Consider the following 25905-nt stretch of genomic DNA (forward strand, 5'->3'; position numbering starts at 1 on the left):
CTTTTGGATTGTTTCCATGAATTATTTTTCCACTATACTTGCTTTAAAAGGATGAGAAAGAGAGAAAAAATGAGCATACTTTGTCACTCGATCTAACACTACCATAATGACACTCTTTCCTTCATATTCGGGTAAAACTTTATCAAAATTCATTTCAAATTCTTCCCAATGATAGCTTGGTATGGGTAATAGTTTAATTATCCATGGAATCTTGATTTTCACTTATTTTGTTATCATACCACACATTCCACCACAAAATTTTGCACATTTTCTTTAATACCTTCCCAAAAAAAAGCTTTCTTCATCCTATGGTATATCTTCAAGGACCTCAAATGTCCTCCTACATGAGAAGTGTGTAATTCCAAAAGGACCTTCTATTTGAGTTGAGAATACTTATATTTGGATAAGTGATCTTGATACAATAACAAACCATTTATTCACATAAATTTTTCTCTTGCAGCAGAGTCCTCCTATAGTTGTTGAATGATAATGCATGCCTTCTCACCTTCCTTCCATTATATCTTTTATTCTTCCACCCAGTCAGATTAAAAAATTATCATAACACATAATAAAACCTTTGTGTCCTCCTCTTTGAGAGTGCAATATTTTCTTTTCCATTGTTGTAGATAATTTTAAAGTTATAACCCAACATGTTTGTGACCTAGTTTTGTTTCTCTTTTGAAGATAATATTTTCTCCAAGAAGTACTTCAAAGTATCATGATTTATTTTTACTCTGAAGTGTCTTCCTATTAGGTATGGATGTCATTACTTAACTGCATGTAGTATGACTAACCTTTCTTTCTCATAGATGGGTATAGGCAAGTTCTCTCCCTTTAAGTTCAATATTTTCAATGGAAAGGTGCCTTCCTTCTTGTATCAAAATTTCACCAATGCCACAACATGAGGCAACACACTCCATAATGAAGGTTTTTATGAAGTCAAGTGTTGCCAAGATGAGAGTTTTACACATACACACTTTAATTTCTTCAAAATATTTATTTTCTTCTTTAGTCCAAGAAAATTCTTCCTTCGTCAACAATTTTGTTAGAGGTGCTACTATTTTACCATAATTCTTGACAAAATTGTGGTAATATCTTGTCAATCCTAAGAATCCTCTTTGTTTCTTCAAGGTATCAGAGATTGTCCATTCCCTCTTAGCTTTGATTTTGTTGGGGTCCACCTTCACAGACTCATATGATATAATATAATATAAATATTGAACTTATTGAAACCCAAACACCCATTTGGAAGAATTTCTATATATTTGTTGCACTTCAAATAGTGTTAAGACCTTGTCAACATGTTGTACATGCTCTTGGAAATATTTTCTATAGATTAAGTATGCCATCAAAACATACTGACACCCATTTTCTAAGAAAGAGTTTGAAAATATAATTCATTAAGCTTTGAAATGTTTAAGTGTATTTGTAAGTCCAAATGACATAACCAAAAACTCATAATGACCTTCATGTGTTGTAATGGTTGTTTTGGGAATGCCTTTTTATCTCATTCTGATTTGATAATATCCAAAATGAAGATCCTACTTAGTAAAGAATTGTTTTCCATGAAATTAATATAAGAACCTTCTAGCGCATATATGGAGAAAGAACTTGCTAATTTACTATGATGGTTTATGGTGAGACAATAATCTATTGATTTGTAGGGATGATTAGAGGTATTTTCACAAATAATGTGAATATCAAGCAAGAAGATGAAATATAAAAAATCAAATTAGCTTTCATAATATATATTTTTTATTAAAAGAAATTTGGTATGACTATGTGGAAATCCAAGTTTCCCAACAATGGTATGTTAACTTTTTTACAAAATGTGATAGATATGTTTAGGTTAGTTAAGCAGTTTAGTACCTAATTTCTTGATTTCCTAATGCAATTATGTTGAATTATAAAATTTAGTTCGTATTTGCATGTAGCTACTTTTTGTCAAATTTTTAATATTAATTTTATATTTTTATAAATTAGGAGTATATGTGAAGAGAAAATTAAATTTAAAAATTGAGCAATACTTTTTTTCTAAAAATATATATTTTTGGAATCTACATAATTAGAACTATATGTGTATATAGTTTCATCCATGATGAAATTATGTAGCCAATTCAAATATAATGTAAAAATGGAGATATTGAAAACGATTAAAACAAATAAGACCCTTTTTTGTGTATCCTAAGCCACTAAAATTTTCAAATATGAATAAATTTCCCTAGAAAATAAGTAGGTGAGAATTTTCAAACCCACCAAGAACTTCAAATTTCTAAGAATTTACATGTGCTCCTTTCACTCTGAACCATATGAAAAAAATTGATTCCACTACTCCTCAACCATTCGCAAAATATACTCTTCAACACTAGAAGCTTCCTCTAAGACCTATAGATGTAGTTTCATCCTCAACAATGCTCAAAGATCCCAACCCCATTCTTATTATGAAAAACTTTATAATGAAACTTATAATCCATCCAGAGGATAAATATCCACTATAAATGCATCTATTCAGTTTTTAATCATTATTAATGGCTCTTTATCCTTGTAAACTTCATTTATGGCCCAAGGCCCATCCATTTCCCAATTCTAACTTGCCAATGCTTAAGAAGAAAACCATGGTTAAAGCCTTGAGAACCATTTATTGTACATAAATTCTCATGTAACGATTCCCATATCACACCAAAGGGTCAATATTCCATTGAGATAGTGTGTATAGTGATTCAAGGTCTTGTTCATGGCCAATGAGCTTGAGAATTATCATTTTATTCCCAAGACCCTTATTTTCGTCTCCTAACCATGATTAAGGCCCCAATATCCATCCTTGGTGTCAAAAACATACTAATGTCACTCATATTGATAATTGAAGGACATGTATCCCCTTCCAAAAGGTGATATTTGGTGGTTCAAAAACTAACTTACAATGCTTGATCTCAATAATATCCAAATAATGCCTAAGAAGGTTATGTTCTGTATTGACTATGGTTAAGCCATCAAGTCCTATAGGTGGTGGGAAAAACCTTGATGCCAATGAAAATTTCAAAGGATACATTACTCCCATGGGCTAATTTAGCTTTTTTCTGAAAAGAAGTTCACCAATTTCCTCTTTTTTTCCTAAAACTATGCCAAATTTCTAGAATATATATAAAATCCTTAGAAATTTGGATGTTTTTACAAAATAATAACCAAGTAATTAATGGTTTTCATTTTAAGAATAAATAATATTTTCTAATGCCTTACATGTTTCTACACTTTACAATAAATATGGATCCTTAAAATTTCCCCTACAGGTCTTGATGGTGTTAACATGGAATCTAGAGGTATAACATCACAAAGAGAGGATTTATCTGGTGTTTCTAGGTATCATTCACAATGTTTGATCCAACACTATTTTTTTATCTCTTAAGGACCTTATTTTTCTCCCCTAATCGTGATACTAATCTTGTGACCCATTGTTTTTGTGCAAATCCTACTAATGGCATTGATATTCATTATGGTAGACCAAGGATTGCTTACAAAATGAATATTTGGTTTTTTTAAGAGTCCTTTACAATGGTTGAATACAAGAAGATTCATATAGGGCATAATTATCCTTTCTTCCTTCTCCAGAAATGGTTAAGGCCTTAATATCCAATCATGTAGTGAAAAAACTCCTACTAGTAGTAATTTCCCACTTGGAGGCCAAATATATGTAATGAAGGATCCATGTCATGGTTTAAGGAATCATTCATGGCACTTGAAATAAAGAATATTCCTTTTTTGGATTGAGACCCTCTTTTTTCCTCCCATAGCCATGGTGTAGGCCCTAAGGCTTGCCCCTATTGTGAAAAAACTACTAATGGTGCCCATATTCTGAATGGGAGACCAAATATCACCTAAAAATTCATGTTTAGCGGGTTTTAGGACTCCTTCACATAGATTGATCCTATTAAAATTCATAAAATCTCTAAGAATAAACTTTTCCTTCTTAACTATGGTTATGGATGCAATATCTAAACATGTTGTGCAAAACCTCCTAATGGCATTGATATCTGACTTAAAGGTTAGATATACATTATAGAGTATTTGTTTGGTTATTCAAGACCTTGTTCATGTATCTTGAGTATTATAATCTCACTTTATGGTGGAATTCCCATGTTTTCTCCCTTGCCCTTGGTACAAGCCTTGAGACCCATTCTTTTTTATAAAACCTACTAATGGAACCCATATTTTCTTTGAGGCCATATTCTCATAGTGGGAGACTCTACTGGAGATTGGAGAGGAATTCTAGAGCTGAAGGTATATGATGTACTTTTGATTCATGGTTAATAGAGATATATGTTCCCTTCTCTTTACATTAATTTTTGTAGTGAATTGTTCATGTTTTACTTGATGTTTTGAGCTAATGGTATTATGCGGAAGATTATTTGTTGTCCATGTTCATTTGTGCTTGTGTGCAGGCCTAGATTAGTAGTGGAAGAGAGAGATCTCCTAGTTGGAGCAAGAGGATTTTGCGTCGAACTCGAGCCATCATCAACCTATGAGGACATCAGGTATTAGCTCAAACGTTATAGCAATAGGAATTGCATGAATGAAAGCTTGCTTGATCATATAAATGGGAATTGTTTGTTGTCTCAGTTGAGCCATACATTTTTCTATCTAGTAACCTTCTTAGGGCCATAGGGTTACGAAGTAATGGATCCTTGTGTGTAAATTTTGCCACAAAAGTTAGTACTATACTATTTTTTCTTCACATATTAACAAAAAAGTTATCTTTTTTCTCTAAAAAATTATTGAAACAATTCAAAAATAAATATTGAACACATGCAATAACTAGTTTAGTCAGTATACCCTCTTTCCTCTTGTATTTGAAAAAAACCAATCTATACTACTCTATGGTTATTGTTATTCATATTTGACTATGATTGTTAAAATAATTAATAATAGATACTGGACATTACTAGTGTTATTGCCATTAAATAATTTTATAAGAAAGATAATTCTCACACATTAATCTATTATTCATGAGCAAGCCTCAATCAACTTATCTTTTAACACAAAAATACAAATAATAAAAATGAATTATATTACTATTTCAATTCATAATTTATTTTCATCTTATCAACTATAAAGTGGTCTAAATTTCCTATAATAATATATAATGATGATGGAAATGATGATGATGATTAACATCCACTAAGAGTGAATATAGTCTCTTGGACCTTTCTAGGGCATAATTGATTACTCATAATATTTGGAATTTTATTTCTATGCTCAGAAAGCGTTAAGAGAAGCATTCCAATATCAACATAGTTTTTTTGAGTTAAAAGGTCAAAAAGGTTGGTTATGTCATAATTATTTTAAAATTTACTATATCAAATTATAATTAAATTGATTAGTAATACTAACATATATAATATTCTTGTCATCAAATAATATTAGTCAACTTTTTAATACACTACAATAAATAATATTAGATGAAATTTGAACCCAAGATTAAGACGTCGAATATTTGGTTGTGCAAGTTTATATAAATCTATTTTATGTAGTTTATCATGATAATTTTATCACAAAAAAAAGAAAACAAGAATAAAAATAATTAATAATAACTTATTATTATTCATTAAGACGTGAAATATTTTCTTCTCCAAATTTATATAAATATGTGTTACGTAGTTTATTATGATAATTTTATAACAAAAATAGTGAATATATCCATTCAAAGTAGTGAATTAAGTGATTTTCTAGTTCCTATATTTGGAAAAACCCAATCTAGTTAAAGTCAAAAAATTCTAAATCCATGGTATAATTCCAATTTTAATGAAATTTGTGTTCTTGGGTTTATGATGTTCCTTGTTTCTTATTCGAAGTTTTATTAAGCTTGTTCTTTTTCTTCTTAATTCTTGGTTGCTAAGGGTTATTTTTCGATGTGGACTAAACAAATTTCACCTTGGAGGTGGGAACAAGAGCATTAGGAGCTTGAGTAGAAGGCTTACCAACTAAGGCACTAGAAAATATATTCATTTGGCCCATATTAGAAACTATTTTGCCTATTTTTCTAGAGGATACATACCCCACTACACCATTGGCATGTGTTCTGAGCTTCTGATTCAGTGGATCAGTCGATGATCAAGGAGCATTAAGAATGAAATCATATAAGGTACCCTCTTGAGAGTAAATCAAGTCTATTTGATGGGAATGCATGATGGCTTGCTCCCTGGTTTGGACTTCTACCTTTTCCACATCTTCAACAATCCTAGGCAAGAGGGACTTGGTGAACCACTTAGATGTATCCTGATAGAATTTAGTCAGAATTCTAATTCAAGTCTCATAATTATTAGGAAATTGATAGTGGTTGACAAAGTCTTGTGCTAAAGACATGAAATTATCATAAGCATCACACTCTATTTCAATGTACCATTTGGTAGCATCACCAGTAAGAGTCCACTAGAAACGATGCATTTGAATGTTATCATCCATAAAGGAGTTGCAAGAGCACCACAATTTGTAAGTGGTAATGTGGGCTACAACATCTCTAGGCCTACCACCGAACTTAGATATATTTGCTAGCAATTTATGTGGTACTAGTGGCCATGCATGATTACGCCTTATGGGATCATTCATTAACATAAAAAAAATTAGGAAAATCAAGTGTATTTAAGAAAGGTTAGTTGAACAATGCTTAGAGGGGGTGGGGGGGTAGGTGCCCCGTATGACCCAAGTGGATGAGGTGCTCCACCCATATCTTGGTTTCTAGTATTAAGTTGACTTATGTAATTAGTCTGGCTAGAGTTGTTAGCTCCAACACCCATGTAAACATCATGATGGTTAATGCCCCAATGATGAATGCCCCTAGTGGAAAAAGGGTTCCCAAAAGGTTGTTGACCTACTAGGCCAAAAGGTGTTCCAAAGGGTTGACTAAAAGAATTAATACCCAAATTATTAAACATGTTGTAATGGAAAGTGTTCCCTACCCCTTGGACATTCCTTGGCAATCACATGGTTCCTTCGAATATAGATCCCCCTGACAATTGACCTCCCCAAGGATTAGTGAACCCAATAGAAACAAAGTGCCCCCAATTATGCTGGAGGATGACATGGTCTGGGAAAAAAGATTCTAACTATAAGAAAACCCACTATTGGGTATATAGTACTCCTACTAATATACCAATACCCATTGTGGGGCCCGAGAATCCAAATGTGAATGAGAAGTTCAAACTTCCGACATTGGACATAGGTATTTTAGACATGGCTAAGCTAGAACCTCCACCAAATATGAATGGAGATGATGTGGTCGATGATGTGTAGGTACCCATAGTTGATGTGCTATATGGAAGGAAAAGGGATCTATAAGGATTCTACTAGAGTGAGAAAGGGTTCTCTATGAATGTGGTGTGAACAAGACCTATGGTCATAAGGGTATATGTGGATGTGATTGGTGGTAGACCATCAATCACTATAGGTTTGGACATAGTAAGTCTCATCATAGAGGTAGTGGTGTTATCTAGAAAGACCTTGGGTAAAGTACTGTACAAATATCTAGACAAGTATACACCCCCACCTTGAGAGATGAGTTTTGAGGTATATAGATGAAGTGGAAGACATCTTTCAACCACTCAGTGAAAAAAAGGTTCGGCCGCTTGAGTAGCACCCAAAGTGAGTCATGACATAAGTGTATCTATGTTAGTAGTAGGCTTAAGTCTACATCTATAGTTAAGTGGACCCTCCACATAGGGAGAAATACCCTCAAGGTCACAAGAATGACATAAATGAAAATTTACAATGGTGGCCACCCCAAGGTGACACAAACATGTAAAACAAATTCCCTAATGCCACTAGACATGACCAAACAACTTTCACCTATACAATATAAGGGAGAAAACAAGAAAATGAGAGATCAAAGGGATCCTCCCACATCTAGAACCTAGTTAATGAATTCCCAGCTTGTCTATGAGAAAATGGTTGGGAAAATTATGTTAGCCTCCTGCTTAATTTCTCTTACACTCGGAATTAATTTCTCTTAAAAAATTTGGAGCACCCTATAGGAGAACCGAGAGACTCCTGACTAGATTTTGCCTTGGGTACAAAAAGGACGAACCCCTCGCCATCACCTATGTTAGTCCCCTAAAATAATGGCCATTAAGGATACAACACATATTTCATTAAATTTGGAAAAATTTTATTACAAGGACATCACTATATTTGATCTTTTTGGTTATTTATAAATTCTAGGTACACTATTTAAGTCCAAATTCAATGAATTATGTGTTATACCATGTTCAACAACCCAACCTATGGAAATATTTGTTGATTAGGTATGAAAGGGTAGTGTATCTAAGCCCGAAACCTTCCAAAATAGGCTCCCAAGTAATACATTCATACCAACACCACCAATACTAAATGAAGTGGTGTAAATCACTCTGTTGACCATGATATAACCTCGTGATTAACCCTTGTGTGAGAAGGGATTTTCAAGAAACATGCCACTGTAAATGGTTTTTTCTCACTAACTCAAGATACTAGGTTTGTTTTGTGGGCTTAGATATTTTACCTCACTTCCCTAATCCAAGATCCTAACTTGAGCTATAGTGGGTTTGCTGCTAGAGAAAGTAAAAATCTCAAATAAATTTTAATTAGGCATTAATTTAATTGGTTGTTTATTATGTCAAGGTCATATGGATGAAACATATGTGGTTCTTTAGACTTGTCCTTCAAAGAAAAAATGCAAAGAAATGCTCATGCAAATATTGATCTTCAATGAAACCTATGTATAGAAGGGTAGGATATTTTCTTTTCAAATGAAATAATGAAAACAATCCTCACACACTCTCATTAAAATCTCAGACACAAGAATCAGATCAGAATCACAACTATGATGAACAACAAAAGAAACCAAAGGAAAATAATAAAAAAGACACACTCAAAACCAAAACCATAGCGTACAAGAAAATATGCATGAATAGGAAAAATCCAACAAGTAATCATAGTAACACACTCATAAGCAAGTGAATAGAAGAGGGATGATAAGACAATAATGAAAAAGAGGTATCTCACCACCAATCTCTCTGGTGAGAGTCAAACCGAAGAGAGAGTTCAAAACCCTATGAAACTCAGATTAATTTACATAATAAAAATGCACAAAAAAATATGGATTCGATAATAAACACCATGTGGGAGAAAACATGTGCCAAAAAACTGAAGAAATTCCAAGTAAAACCTTGCAAAAACCCCAAAAAAAGGTTTCAATGCTTTAGTGTAGAGAAAACTGAGCAAGAATAGCTTAACACTCTATTGCAGAGTTAACTAAGTAATAGAAGGGCCTTTAATGCCATGGTACTAACTAGAGTGGGGCATTGGAAGGGTAAAACTTAGATCTTGAGCTTTTTAGCACTAGGGTTTCAAATCCAAGATAATTTTGTGACTTATTACTACTACATAATGTTGAGGAAATCAAAAAAACACTACTAGAAGCACATACAAAGACTATAAAAATGCATCCACTGGGATCTCCCTAATGGAGTCGCTAATTCTGTTTAAGGGAAAAAAAATCTAACACTAGCAAGCTACTTTAAACCCAATAGGCCTACCTAGACGAAGGATGTTGCAATCAAATCACAATACAACTCAATAAAATCCCATTGCATGCACATTTAGACTGTAAATCACAGAGAGAGGTGAGTGTTTATACCTTTCTATCACAACAAATGACTCCAATTGATGTAGCCAACTTGAGGAAAATCCTTCAGATATCTACACTCCCATCCCTATTCTTGAATGCCTTCAAAGAAAAGAAAAGGGCCAAGAATCTATACGCCACAATAACTATTAGCACATACACATATAAAAATTATCCATAATCAACATGTAAATATAAACAAAGAACATGAGAAAATAGGGGAAAATATCTTGAATTTGTATTATACCAATAATATGTTGTAACAGTGGAGGGTAAAAAGTCAAGCGGTGTGGATTAACTATGGTGATGAGAACACCAAGTTCTTCCAAAATTATGATAAGGGCCAAACATTGACATGCATAATATGGGAGATGCTTAGGTCGAATGGAAGTAAAGCCACTACTTTTGATGATATTGTTTCTCTTGGGAAACTTTAAAAATATTTTCAAGGCGCTGGAGGAGGCCATTGTTGCTGAAGTGGTGTGCATGTCATAGTTTTTCCCATGTTTTCCCATGAGGACGATAATCAAAACCTGATGGAACCAATATCATCTTGGAACTGGAGGTGATTTTAAAGGGAATGCAAAAGGATAAGAGCATGGGTCTGAATGGACGAACTGTAGAATTTTATTTAGGTTTTTTTGATCTGATTGGGAACCACTTGCTTCAGGTGGTTAAGGACACATGATTGAGCAGAACATTCTATCACCCTTTCAACATGACCTTCATCACTCTAATACCCAAAAATGATGATCCTCGGTCCTTCGATGAATATAGGCCTATATTGTTATGCAATTGTATCTACAAAATCATAGAAAAAATCATTGCCATTCAGATCAGGCCTATTCTTTCCAGGAATGTTTCCAAAGAGAAATTTAGTCTCTTGGAGGGTTGCTAGATTCATGAAGCAATTGGAGTGGTTCAAGAGGGTCTTCATAGCATCAAATTGTGGAAGCTTAAAGGTATTTTGGCTAAAATAGACCTTTCAAAATCATATGATAGGGTCAACTAGGTCTACATTCGTATGATCCTCACTCATCTTGTGTTTGAAGTTCCTTTTATCAATTGGGTCATGAGCTACGTGACTTATACCTCCTTTGTTATATTGATAAATGGAGCAACCTCTCCTTTTTTTCATGTTGAAAGAGGCTTGAGACATGGTTTTCCCCTATCCCCCCTCCTCTTCCTTTTAGTTACTGAAGGAATAAGAAGGCTTTTTCTGGTTGCAAAGAGGAGGGGAGATATCAAGGGGATCGAGGTGGAAAACAACTTATTTATCACATATTTTTTATTTGTGGATGAGATTTTAATCTTTTGTAATGGGTTTGAACATTATCTAGATGTTATTAAAGAGGCCCTTGGTTTATTTTAGAAGGTAACCTATTTTCTCATTAATGTCTAGAAGTCTACTCTTTCCTATTTTGGTATGTCAAGGGGTGAAGTCAAGAGAGATATAGCAATATTTCCTTTTACTATTAAAACTTTTCAGGATAGCCTAAAATACCTTGGATTCTATATAAATCCAAATTAATATAAGAATGCAATCTAGATGTGGCTATTGGCTAAAATTGAAAAGAGACTTAAACACTAGAGTTTCAAGTGGTTGTCTCGTGCATGTAGTTTAGTCCTCATCAAGTCCCTACTCGAGGCCATTTTGGTTTACTAGATGGCACATACATGGGTACCAAAAGGGACCATTGAATCCATTCCAAAAATTTGTTTTTGTTTTCTCTCAGCAGTATCCATAGAAGATGTGGTTCTATATTGGGTTCAATGGGATAATATTGCACTTCCAAAATCCTGGGGTGGTTGGGGGCTAAAGGAACATAATCTATTCGTGAAATCTTTAGCTGCTAAGGTTGGGTGGTGAATTCTTTCAATGGATAGCCTTTGGAATGTTGTGGTTCTTACGAAGTATATATTTCCCCTCACTCTCGATGATTGGATTTCGTTGCCTAATAAATGAGCCTCTAGCGCATCCATCATATGGAAAGTAGTCACATCCTCTTTTGGGGTAGTTGGCAATGGTATCACATGGAACATTGGAAATGGAGAAAGGGTCATACTTGGTTTGGATCCATGGGTCAGATGCAATGTACATTTTACACTTCCCATATATCTAATACAAGTCCTTAACAAGCAAGGGCTCACCTTCCTCAACCAGATTGTGGATGAAAATAGGACATCAATTTTATCTCATGGATGTAATTCTGTGACCCAACTAAACGTTGAAGGTGATTTTGCATCTTTATGGAAAAATTACATTAATTCCTTAAGACAATCACATGTCATGATTAGGGACATAGAGGACTCTCTCTACTATATCTACTCTCCCTCTAGAAACTACTCTCCAAAAGCTGGATATAGTTTTCAGATCGTTGATAGAGTAGGAGATAAACAAGAATGGCGGTGGAAGAAAATTTGGAAGTTAGCTTCCACTGCAAAAACTAGATTGTTTTTATGGTGCATCTTTAGAAATAAAATCCCTACTTGGGATAATATACAAAAGTGACATAAAGAAAACCCAGATTGGTTTATATTAATAAAAGATGTAAAAGAATTGCTTACTCATTTCTTTTTGCAATGTTCCTTCATCATGTTGAGCATCTGGGCAAAATCCAAGCAGCATCTTGGATGTGCTCTGGATTCGAGGGGAAATATTTTTTTGGAGATTTGGACATCTTTGTGGGATGCTTCTAATGATGTTGCTTGGAGAAACATCCTACCTCTTATTTGCTGGCAGGGTGTGGTTGGATAGGAACAAAGCCACTTTTAGGGATTTATCCTTTGCACCTAATCTCATCTATACTGAAGTAGGGGCTATTTACGTCCTTTTACCTTCCAAGGAACATCACTAAATACAAAGAACTATCATTGAGGAACTAATTAACAAACAAATTCCTTGGTCTTATTTTGATGGGCCATCCAATTAATATGGTTCATGTGGTGGTGGTCTCATTCTCCACCTAACGAACAACATTTCCTTAAGTAAAAAATTGTCTTGTGTGAGGGCTCCAACAATTATGATGAACTTTTCTCTTTAAAACTACTTTTATGTTGGTTACACGAACATCACTGCCTATCTTTGCAAATATTTGGGGATTCACTAAATGTCATTAACTGGTTCAATGCCACACACATATGTCACAATCTCACACTACTTCCTATTCTTGAGGAAATTTTACAGTAAAAACAATTATTTGACCATGTATCCTGTTGTCACGTTTACAAGGAAAGAAACATTAAAATGGATATCTTGTTTGAGGACATCTCTCGATATCATCTGGGCTCTTGACAGGTTCTAGAACACGTGGACAAAAGGATACATGAATACCAACATCCTTCTTTTATTGCAGATTAATTTATAGCACACTCCAATTTTGGACACGTGCCACTTTGGATATTATCTTATAAGTAGCAATATCACTATCTTTATATTGTATATTTTGAGTTTCAGGATACTCAATAGTAGACAAACATATATATTTATTTTGAGCATTTGCAGGATGAATTAATGTTAATTTTGACTCTGATATGTATTTTTTATATGGATTAATATAATTTTGATGGCAGGCCTACTCTTTTCTGAGCCTGAAGCATGTTTCCTCTCGATAGTTGGAGAATGTGCTACATAGCATTTAATATATGTAACTTTTTATATCTTTAATAGAAAGCTATGATTTTTTCAATGGAAAATAATAATAATATGTTGTGCATCATTGTACTCTCTTGAGGTCCTTGCCTATAGTCTCCTCTTCACCAACACTCACTATCTATTGAACCTATTCTGCGATCTTATCACATATAGAAACTATATGTAAATACTCTAATAACACTTCGACATATGTTGATTTTCCCCCCTTTGGGATCTATGGAGAGCTTTCTTTTATGGGTTTTGTTAGGGATTTATCACATCGAATGCATACACTTTCTTGACCATGTCTTGTCCTTTGATCCTTACCTTCTCAAACTGATCAATTTTGACCTAATCCAACCTTATCCATGAAAAATTGCACTCTCTTTCTCCAACACAATGCTACTTGGGCATTGCTGGCTCTTTGTTGCTTGAAGCTAGTGTACACAGAGCATTGTAAGGCCTAGTGTTGCTTGGCTACAACTGCACAGGAGCATTGAAGACACCAATTCATGATTTTTGGAGCATTTCACAAACCACTTTTGACTTTTTGACTTCAGAGATGATGTTCCCTTCTAGTGGACCCAAGGGGGTGGTTTTTTGAGCCACAACAATTGTTATTAACAAATAGGTGAAAAATAAATCATTTATGTACTACCCTTACTCCCCTATGTCTTTTACAATTGTCTCTCTTCCTTCTCAGCCCTTGAAAGTCCACAAGTAGTCCCTAATGGGAATGGTACAACATTAATGCCTCAAATATGCTATACTTGTGAAAAAAGGTATTGTCAAAGGCATAAATCTAAGGGAAAACACTTACTAGAAATATATGTGTCCCAACCTAACCACTCTAAGGAAAGGTATCATGAAGCCACATCCGAGTTGGATGTAGGTTTTAACCCCATACATAAATCAGCTGCATACGAATTCTAAAAACAGAAAATAAATGAAGGCGAGATCATAACACATAAAACAAATATACACAGAGATTTTCCCAGGGATCTCAAAACCGGGACTACCAGATTGACTTTTTCATTGTGTTCCTTTCAATGTTACAATATATATATATATATATATACATCCCGAATCATCCATTAACCCTGGATTAGAACATAATCGTAGTTCCCTTGACCGGATCTACAAAATACCATGGACCGAAACCATCGTGCACAACGAAGGGGGTGCTCCACCCCCCCCCTAGTCGTGGAAAGAATATAACACAACCCAACATTGGAATTGGTATAACTCACATCTCAAGTGGAACCCCTAATTTTCCTCAATGCGTTATCCAATAGTTTTCCCCTAAACCTTGAAGTTGAATGACTACATCAAATATGACAAAGTGGTTGTGTTAACTGACTATGATAACGTCCACAACTACATTCTTTGTCAAGTGGTAGAACGAACCCTTTATTATTTCCAAACAATGCACAACTTCCAAATTATGTTAACCAATGATAGTACTATGAAATGCACAAGTATGTTTGAGAATGTCAAACTACAATTGGAGAAGCATCAACTCAAATATGACATGTTCTTTATAACAATGAGAGGATGGGATGCAATTCTCGATGTAGAATGGCTATGAACTTTAGGTCCTATCACCATGTATTTTAGGGAATTATCCATTAGCCTTATTAAGGATGGTTATAACATACTCTCACCTGGCTCAAGTTAGGTTCCCTTGAAATTATTGGTTCTCATTGTATATAGAATCTCCTAAAGAAAATCCATTTTGGTGATATCATCCAATTAGATGCCATTTAAGTGATGGATATTCCTCTACAAGAGATGCACCCTAATTTTCAATTGGTCAAAACAAAACATCAATAGGTATTTGAGATGCTTAGGGGTTAGCCCACTTCACAATGTGAGCATGACCGTAGTATCCCATTGATTCCAAGTAGTCTACCACCCAATGTGTGCCCTTATTGGAACTCTATTTACTAGAAGAATGAAATTAAAACATTGAAACATTTGCTAAGGAACTGTTAGAATAAAGGGGCACTCATCTAAGTACTAGACCATAATAATCATCTATGGTCAGGGTATTATTTCCATTCCCTCAATAAGCTAATCATAAAAAGCAAAGTTCCCCTCCTAGTTATTGGTGATCTCCTAGATGAGATTGACAATGTTAAATTCATTACTAAATTGGACCATCACTCAAGCTATCATTAAATAAGGATGAAGAAGGCATATATTCCTGAAACAACTTTTCGCATCCATGAAGGTCATCATGATTTTTTAGTGATGCCCTTTGGGCTTTCCAATGTCTCATGCACCTTTTGGAGCCCTATGAAGAATATTTGTTGACCTTTTCTAGAAAAGTATGTGTTGGTATTCTTTGATGATATCCTAATTTACCATGAAACTTATGAAGCATATATGGAGCATGTGGATTATGACATATTTTTTCCATTAATATTTGTTTAAGGATAGTGGGTATCAAATTTTCATCTTTACTAGCTTGAAGTTTAGCTTTGATACCACTTGTAACATACCTAACCTTTTCAATAGGATGGGTTCCTACATGCAAGGACTTTTCAATAGGATGGGTTCCCACATGCAAGGAGGGTTTAAATAAATAAGTAGTTGTGATTTACTTAACAAAATTCCTTTACGGTATGCAGGTTTTGATAAGTTGCGGTCTAGTAGACCCAGTTTTCATGGTTCTTGATCATTGTGCCTTTATGCCCATAGTACACACTTGTATCACATCCCCTGTCAAGTGTGTGAAAATGATTTTTGGTGCTAGATGGAACCAAATAGCAGTACAACCTAAAGTACATTATTTCAACATTTGTCCAAGTCATTGATATGTATAGCATGTGCACATATTAATATTTCGTGCATGTTGAACCCAACACTAGTACATGTTTTGGTTCAATCTGTAACTAAATCACGAGACAAACTAAAGTAAAATTTCATTCATCCACTATAGTATAAGTCTCTCTTTCATAATTATACGATGCATACAAAAAATCCATGTTGAGAGTGCCAAGGCTCAGGATTCTGTACACAACAGTAGTAATCATAATGAAATTGTCTCCAATAAGAAATAGTCAAGGTTTTCATTGCAACTCTAAAGAGAGATGAAGGTAGTCATGAGGGAAATGTGAATTCATAGCAATTAAACCCCTAAGAAAGAGACGGTCCATATGATGCATACAAAAAATTTGTGCTGAGAGTGCCAAGGCTCAGGATTCTGTACACAGCGACAGTAATAAGAAAGAAATTGTCTCCAATAAGAAATACTCAAGGTTTTCGTTGCAACTCTAAAGAGAGATGAAGGTGGCCATTATAGTAATGTGAATTCATAGCAATTAAGCCCCATCAGTTATACAAACAAATCTCATGAGACTTCAGTTATAATAATCAGTTGCAATAAACAATTATAATAATTTGCAAATTGTTTGTAATAATAATTATTTGCATAATAATTTGCTTGTAATAATAATCAGTTATACAAACAAATCTCAAGAGACTTCAGTCATAATAATTTATTTGAATATCAGGAGACTGCTATACAAATAATTTTTTATGCAGAGACTCACTCGAGCAACTCAGTGGATTATGCAGATACTGTTATACAAAATAATTATTATGGTACTAAAACCCCAATTGTTTTTTTCAACCTAAGCCACAGAAGCCACTAGAAGCCATGAATTGAAGCCACAGATACTCCATGCATTCACAAAAGGCAAACAAGCCATCGAAAAACCCAACCAGTACATAAACCCCATTTTTGTTTTTAACTTAAGCCACAAAAGCCACCAATTAAAGCCACAAGTACTCCAGGCACTCACAGAAGGCAAACAAACCACTGAAAATCCAAACCAGTGAAATAACCCCAAAAGAAATTCAACCTAAGCCACATAAGCCATGAATTGAAGTCACAGATACTCCATACATTCACAGAAGGCAAACAATCCACCAAAAAGCCCAACCAGTGCAAAATCCCCCAAAAAAAATTCAACCTAAGCCACAAAAGCCACAAATTAAGCCACGGGTACTCCATACATTCACAGAAGGCAAACAAGCCACCAAAAAACCCAACCAAAGCATAAACCCCAAACTTTTTTTTCAGCATAAACCATAGAAGCCATGGATTGAAGCCTCGTATACTCCATACATTCACAGAAGGAAAACAAGCCACCAAAAAACCCATCTAGTGCAAAAACCCCAATTTTTTTCAACCAAAGCCACAGAAGCCACAAATACTCCATACATTCACAGAAGGCAAACAAGCCACTAAAAAACCCAACTAGTGCATAAACCCCAATTTTTTTTCAACCTAAGCCACATAAGCCACCATTTAAGCCACATAAGCCACAAATTGAAGCCACAGATACTCCATACATTCACAGAAGGAAAACAAGCCACCGAAAACCCAACCAGTGGAAAAACAAAAACCCAATTTTTTTTTCAACCTAAGCCATAGAAGCCACAAATTGAAGCTACCAATACTCCATACATTCACAGAAGGCAAACAAGCTACCGAAAAACCCAACCAGTGCATAAACCCCAAACCTTTTTTTCAAGCTAAGTCACTGAAGCCACCAATTAAGCCACAAATTGAAGCCACAGATACTCCATACATTCATAGGAGGCAAACAAGCCACCAAAAAACCCAACCAGTGCAAAAACCCCAATTTTTTTCAACCTAAGCCACATAATCCACCAATTAAGCCACATAAGCCATGAATTGAAGCCACAAATACTGCAAACATTCACACAAGGCAAACAAAAAACCAAAAAAGCCAACCAGTGCATAAACCCCAATTTTATTTTTCAACCTAAGCCACAAAAGCTGCCAATTTAGCCACATAAGCCACGAATTGAAGCCATAATCAATACTGAGCAAATAGAGGCGTTGACAAACACAATTGCAAGTATGGCTGGCAAGATGAAGAATCCTACCACTGAACGGCAACGCCAAGCTCTAAATACCTTCTGTTATCACTGAAAATGCTGTAGTTAAAAATTTTCTAGATTAGCTTAAAGATTGGGTGTTTTCGCAGCGCCTGAATTATTTTAGCAGTTTCGCAGCGCTGCCTGTTTGCGTGGTTTCGTAGCGTGCTACGAAATTGGGAATTGGTTCGAGTTCTAAGTGAAGGTCCAAATCCTAGCATGCCTATTGTATAGAGTTTTGTTTCCCTCCAGGAATGTTGATGAGAGCAGTGACAGTGTGTCCAAGGAGGCACCCTATGATGATGCAGCTATTGTGGGATTGGCATCAAGTACATTAATGGAGTTATCTCTGAATTCTGGCTCATGGGTGATTTATCTCCTACAAAGAAGAATCCCTCCCCTGGTTACTCTGGTGACATTGAAGTGCAATCAGAAGATCAGTCAAAGCCAGTGGAGGGGATTGATGCAAATTTACATTTACTATCAAAATTTCATCTAAGATTTTAATTGATACAACTGGAGATAGTGCGCCATTTAAGGAATGGTTAGACATATTTCTGGATGACACTAGTTCAAACTTTTAAAGTGTGTTAGCTGAGGAGGACACAATTCACACACAGGTTGATGCTATGCCAGACACTCCAAGGATGCAATGTGAATCTGTTTTTCTTTATATGATAGTCTTGTCTTTATGTGGCTCGAACTGATATTTGAAGTGGACTATTGATTTCTTTGTGCACCTGTAACAAAAAGGATAAAGCATGCCGTTATTGGCTTGCAGACAATTGCAAGTATGCAAAAGACGACTGCAGATATCTGCACTCCCATTTTATTGGAGGTTCCGATGTCACTTTCATGACTAAGCTGGTTGGCCACGATAACAAGTCTATTCGAGGAATTGCTTTTCTTTCGCATTTAGGCTCTGCCAAACTCTATTCTGTTGGCCGACATAATAAGCTTATAGCCTGGGACTGCCATACAGGACAGGGAACAAATATCCCCTTAGGCGACGACAGTGGAGTTGGATGCCTTCTAAGTGAAGGTCCGTGGCTTTTTGTCGGCCTTCGTAATGCTGTCAAGGCTTTGAATACCGTCAACTTGACAGAGCTATTATTAGACAGCCCTAATGGACAAGTGCATGCTCTGGTGATCGCTGATCAAATGATTTTGGCTGGAACACATGATGGCACCATTTTAGCATGGAAGTTTAATCCTACAACCAATACATTTGACCCTGCAACTTCCCTCACAGGGCATATGTTGCCTGTTGTCTCATTAGTCTCACAGAAAGACAAACTTTACTCTGCCTCTATGGACCACACAATAAAAGTTTGGGACCTGGAAACTTTTCAATGTATCCAAACCTTGAGAAATCACACATCAGTTGTAATGTCTCTTCTTTGTTGGGACCAATTTCTCTTGTCGTGTTCTTTGGATGGCACAGTGAAGGTTTGGGCTGCTACATCAACTATGGCTCTTGAAGAGATTTACACTCGTATTGAAGAACATGGTGTTCTTGCGCTGTGCATAATGAATGATGAACAAGCCAAACCTATTTTGCTTTGTTCATGCAATGATAAGAGTGTGCGCCTTTATGACTTGCCATCGTTTCATGAACGAGGTAGAGTATTCTCAAGAAATGAAGTGCGAGCACTTCAGATTGGACCTGGTGGATTATTTTTCACTGGTGATGGAATGGAGCATATCATGGTACCGGTGAATGAGGGAGGTCGAGAGCACCATAAGACGGTTATTGAAGTTGGAGCCCGAATCAAATCCAGTTTGGCATTATTGTCGATATTCAGAAATACAGAATTCGTGGTCTCTTAGAAGGCGGCGCATTTGATCATGAGGTGCTGTTGGATACTTTATAGAAAAACAGTGTTGTTTTGGGCCATTGTAAGACCTTTTTTGACAGTAATAGTAAAACAGAGTTATTCTCTTCTCAAGATTCTCGAAGGATTGTCATGATCAAATGTAGTGATGATGTGTGGTACTTTATGTTATTTTATGGTTTTGTTGTATGCAATCACTCAGAATTCATAAATATATGCTCTGACTTCCTGTGTATACAGCAAGCTATGTTTTGGTGAAATATGTTTGACATGTAATGCTAAGAGCCTTGATTTCTATGAGGTCACTGTGTTTTTCCTTGTTTACTTGATATTATAGACTCCATAGCCCAATGAGAGCTAGTTTGATGTGTTTCCAACCAGTTATGCTTTCATAAGTAAATAAAGAGTTAGCCATCTAGTGTTTAAAGGATTTTATCAAGAGTTGTGAGAGAGCCCTCTCTGATTAGGAAGGCTAATTCCTAATCTAAAGTCTGGTCTGAAACAGTTACATGAAACCTTGTCTGGTTGCAGCCCCTAGTACTGGTTTTGTGATAACATTTTGGTGCGTCTGCCGGGAGCTTAAGATTGAATTTCTGAAGGTAGCAGGAGTTCAAATGATTTTCAAGGCTGCAGAACTACCTTGGCGACTCCACACATCAAAGAACAAATTAGAAGGTGACTCCACTGCTAGAAGATCAGTAGCTTGATGAAGTTTCAAGATGGATTCCACTGCAAGAAAGAATGCCAGGTATGCTCCTATGAATCGGTCTCATATCCCTGGTTTTCCAAATCCTATGCCAAAGGTTGATTGGTTGGATGATCTTCCAATATTCAAAGATGAAAAGAAGGATGATGCTGCTCTCCATTTGGTTAAGTTTCACATACATGTACGCAGTCTTAAGGTTCATTTCCCTGAAGATTGTCTCATGAGGATGTTTATGGCTACTTTAGAAGGAGAGGCATGGTCTTGGTATAAAAGTTTGGAAAATGATTCATTATCTTCTCTTGCTGATTTCCATGATGCGTTCTGTGAAATGTTTAAAGAATGTTATCCTTCTTTGTTGCTGCTCAAAGATTGCTGTAGGCATTCTTTGAATCTTATTCAGTGCTTGGAGGATTATTATGGTGATGATGAATTTACAGATGAAGAAATTTTAGAGGCTCTTCATGACAATGTTTTTCAGCACCAAGAAGAAGGTATAACACTCCATGAAGCGCCGCATGAAGAGCAACAAGAGTTAACCTGTGAAAACCATGTTTTATCCTTTGATATTGATGTAGAGATGCAGCAAATTTGTCGGGCTTCAGATCATAATGAAGACGAAATTAATTGCACCCAGCAAGAAGAAATATTGGAGGAAATTTTCTATGACCCTCAGGCAGAGGAAAAGCTTGCTCAATTTTGTAATTCCTTGCAGCAGCTTACTCCAAATAATAATCATAATAGTGAGGAAAATTCCATTGTTTGTTGGAATGATTCAGAAAGGCAGTTGGAAAACTTGTCAAATAGAAAAGTGGATAGCACATCAGAGGAACCTTGTGTGGTTGTGAATCAGTTGTCTAAAGAGGTGGAATATTATGACGATCATCAACATAACCATGTCTTCTTGGACCCTGTAAGTGAATATATGGACAAGCTTTGCACTCCGGTCTTTCATTTTCATTTGCATTATGAAGATCAAGTATATTATGAGTTGAGTTGGTCATCCCACTACCATGGTTATGTTGAGGTTGAATGCAGTCAAGAGCCTCCCATATCAGAAAAGACAATTGATTGGCTTTATTGGAAATATCATGTTGCTTGAGCTACAAGTGAAGTTTGAATTGTTAGGGTAGGTAGGTAGGTAAATGCAAAATAAGCTCAAGGTCAACTGAGCATTTCTCAGTAGATATAGTTTTCTTTTTCCTACAGCCATGCTTGTCAAGCAAATTTTAGTTTGTCAAAAATGGATAAGGCACTGGAGCTGCATGTTCTTAGTGTACCACAGGGGCACACTATCCCTAGTGGAGCCACTGTTATCACTGAAAATGCTGTAGTTAAAAATTTTCTAGATTAGCTTAAAGATTGGGTGTTTTCGCAGCGCCTGAATTATTTTAGCAGTTTCGCAGCGCTGCCTGTTTGCGTGGTTTCGTAGCGTGCTACGAAATTGGGAATTGGTTCGAGTTCTAAGTGAAGGTCCAAATCCTAGCATGCCTATTGTATAGAGTTTTGTTTCCCTCCAGGAATGTTGATGAGAGCAGTGACAGTGTGTCCAAGGAGGCACCCTATGATGATGCAGCTATTGTGGGATTGGCATCAAGTACATTAATGGAGTTATCTCTGAATTCTGGCTCATGGGTGATTTATCTCCTACAAAGAAGAATCCCTCCCCTGGTTACTCTGGTGACATTGAAGTGCAATCAGAAGATCAGTCAAAGCCAGTGGAGGGGATTGATGCAAATTTACATTTACTATCAAAATTTCATCTAAGATTTTAATTGATACAACTGGAGATAGTGCGCCATTTAAGGAATGGTTAGACATATTTCTGGATGACACTAGTTCAAACTTTTAAAGTGTGTTAGCTGAGGAGGACACAATTCACACACAGGTTGATGCTATGCCAGACACTCCAAGGATGCAATGTGAATCTGTTTTTCTTTATATGATAGTCTTGTCTTTATGTGGCTCGAACTGATATTTGAAGTGGACTATTGATTTCTTTGTGCACCTGTAACAAAAAGGATAAAGCATGCCGTTATTGGCTTGCAGACAATTGCAAGTATGCAAAAGACGACTGCAGATATCTGCACTCCCATTTTATTGGAGGTTCCGATGTCACTTTCATGACTAAGCTGGTTGGCCACGATAACAAGTCTATTCGAGGAATTTCTTTTCTTTCGCATTTAGGCTCTGCCAAACTCTATTCTGTTGGCCGACATAATAAGCTTATAGCCTGGGACTGCCATACAGGACAGGGAACAAATATCCCCTTAGGCGACGACAGTGGAGTTGGATGCCTTCTAAGTGAAGGTCCGTGGCTTTTTGTCGGCCTTCGTAATGCTGTCAAGGCTTTGAATACCGTCAACTTGACAGAGCTATTATTAGACAACCCTAATGGACAAGTGCATGCTCTGGTGATCGCTGATCAAATGATTTTGGCTGGAACACATGATGGCACCATTTTAGCATGGAAGTTTAATCCTACAACCAATACATTTGACCCTGCAACTTCCCTCACAGGGCATATGTTGCCTGTTGTCTCATTAGTCTCACAGAAAGACAAACTTTACTCTGCCTCTATGGACCACACAATAAAAGTTTGGGACCTGGAAACTTTTCAATGTATCCAAACCTTGAGAAATCACACATCAGTTGTAATGTCTCTTCTTTGTTGGGACCAATTTCTCTTGTCGTGTTCTTTGGATGGCACAGTGAAGGTTTGGGCTGCTACATCAACTATGGCTCTTGAAGAGATTTACACTCGTATTGAAGAACATGGTGTTCTTGCGCTGTGCATAATGAATGATGAACAAGCCAAACCTATTTTGCTTTGTTCATGCAATGATAAGAGTGTGCGCCTTTATGACTTGCCATCGTTTCATGAACGAGGTAGAGGATTCTCAAGAAATGAAGTGCGAGCACTTCAGATTGGACCTGGTGGATTATTTTTCACTGGTGATGGAATGGAGCATATCATGGTACCGGTGAATGAGGGAGGTCGAGAGCACCATAAGACGGTTATTGAAGTTGGAGCCCGAATCAAATCCAGTTTGGCATTATTGTCGATATTCAGAAATACAGAATTCGTGGTCTCTTAGAAGGCGGCGCATTTGATCATGAGGTGCTGTTGGATACTTTATAGAAAAACAGTGTTGTTTTGGGCCATTGTAAGACCTTTTTTTGACAGTAATAGTAAAACAGAGTTATTCTCTTCTCAAGATTCTCGAAGGATTGTCATGATCAAATGTAGTGATGATGTGTGGTACTTTATGTTATTTTATGGTTTTGTTGTATGCAATCACTCAGAATTCATAAATATATGCTCTGACTTCCTGTGTATACAGCAAGCTATGTTTTGGTGAAATATGTTTGACATGTAATGCTAAGAGCCTTGATTTCTATGAGGTCACTGTGTTTTTCCTTGTTTACTTGATATTATAGACTCCATAGCCCAATGAGAGCTAGTTTGATGTGTTTCCAACCAGTTATGCTTTCATAAGTAAATAAAGAGTTAGCCATCTAGTGTTTAAAGGATTTTATCAAGAGTTGTGAGAGAGCCCTCTCTGATTAGGAAGGCTAATTCCTAATCTAAAGTCTGGTCTGAAACAGTTACATGAAACCTTGTCTGGTTGCAGCCCCTAGTACTGGTTTTGTGATAACACCTTCTACAACAAGTCGACCATGGTGTCCAGTGTCGGGTCAAACAAGGTCAAGCAAGCGAGAGAAATCGAACAAAGGTCCCTCCAATTCCGAATCAGCATCGACGACATACAACCCTATAGCAACGCGATGCCACCCAAGAGCCAAAACCCTTTACTCCGCACACACCTTACCTCTGCGGTCGAACAACACACCATAGCAGTCGAACAACGAAACCCTTTACTATGCCCACACCCCCACCTCTGCGGCTGAACAACACACCGCAACAGCCAAACAATACAATGCACCAAGCAAACAAGATGCCATAACAAGCGATAACAAAGGTTCACCTCACCATAAACGAAGACCTCACACACAACCACTTGTGGAGCATAACGAGAAGGTTTCGGCCATGAACATAAATGAATAGGGAGTGAAACAAGGTTGAGTAATCGAAGGAACCCTAAACAGCGCCAAAACACAAAAGTGGGGTCCACTCCACGAAAAAGACATGTGGAGGCAAGTGAGTGACATACGTGGTACAGCTGAATTAACACTTGAGATGTCATTTTTGATCCATGTAGGAAGGCCACACAACTATTGGCCTTCCCTCCCTAATTTCAAGTAAAAAGATCCCTTCGTGGAAGTCCATCGTCCAACAATTATGTTTGGCATAGCACTGGATGGTTGCAGCTTTTGGTCCAACTAGGTGAGATGTAGAGCAAGTGCACACTATAGACACTAATGGTTCGTGCAACCTGAACCCAATGCTATACAAACTTCTCTGCCACTACCTTTTATTATACCCCGAATCTGTCCTGGCTGGAAGACGACAACATCCACCACTCAATGGCCAGCAATATCCATGTGGAATGATTATTTTCATCCTAAAGTATGAATTATTATGTTGTTTACATGCCACTGCTAATTTAAAATTATAATTCATAGCATTTTAACAACAAAATAATTATTTGCGCCAAAAGATGTCAGCTAGTTGAATAATAATGCGTGCCACTAGATTGAAGATCTGATCATATGAATATTCATTTAGGGCATGTCAATCATGTTTCAATCTTTTAGAGGGTAGGCCATCCCTGCATGCTATACATATCAACGCAGTGGTAATTCATTGGCCTTTTGAACTCGATTGGTGGACTGGAGATCTTCAATGAAAGAACTTCTCTAATCTTTACATTAATGGTGCAATCTAAGCACATGAAAATGTCTTTAGGAAGGAACCATTAGATGAGTGGCACAGTCTAATAAGATGACAAGTAGTAGTGGAGTAATTACATCGCGTTGCAGTACCATTGCATTTGTGTGGATCTTCAGATTTTTACAACAAAACTTTTCCACTTTATTTCATTTCATATTGTTTGCAACAACTTCACTGTAAATCTTTTTATTATCAAACCTCATTGTATCTTGTTTGCAACAAGTTCACTGTAATTTTTCATTTTCAAAGTTGCCCTTTGACAACTGTTCTTTCCCATGAGCATGAGCTTTAATGGAGATACTAAAATGTATA

At 36.3% G+C, this 25905-nt stretch overlaps 2 pseudogenes; both read left to right on the top strand.

Annotated features, from left to right (window-relative positions):
• Window positions 1–20030, top strand: part of LOC149254383 (zinc finger CCCH domain-containing protein 17 pseudogene) — a 38333-nt pseudogene extending 18303 nt beyond the window's left edge.
• Window positions 20031–22861: 2831 nt separating this feature from the next.
• LOC149254384 (zinc finger CCCH domain-containing protein 48 pseudogene) lies at window positions 22862–23836 on the top strand (annotated as a pseudogene).
• The last annotated feature ends 2069 nt before the right edge of the window (window positions 23837–25905 follow it).

This window comes from Pinus tabuliformis, chromosome 7, assembly GCF_031772625.1.
Source record: "Pinus tabuliformis cultivar Carrire ecotype Pingquan chromosome 7, CPIR1, whole genome shotgun sequence".
Classification (NCBI taxonomy): domain Eukaryota; kingdom Viridiplantae; phylum Streptophyta; class Pinopsida; order Pinales; family Pinaceae; genus Pinus; species Pinus tabuliformis.